Genomic DNA, 226 nt, shown 5'->3' with positions numbered 1-226 from the left:
ATATAACCCTCATACATCCTCATTACCTCCAGCACACCGACACGTGCTCCTCACTGCCACTGCCTGCTATATATAACCCTCATACATCCTCATTACCTCCAGCACACCGACACGTGCTCCTCACTGCCACTGCCTGCTATATATAACCCTCATACATCCTCATTACCTCCAGCACACCGCCACGTGCTCCTCACTGCCACTGCCTGCTATATATAACCCTCATACA

Source organism: Crinia signifera, chromosome 5 (assembly GCF_055691185.1).
Source record: "Crinia signifera chromosome 5, ASM5569118v1, whole genome shotgun sequence".
NCBI lineage: Eukaryota > Metazoa > Chordata > Amphibia > Anura > Myobatrachidae > Crinia > Crinia signifera.
This window is presented reverse-complemented; position numbering follows the sequence as displayed.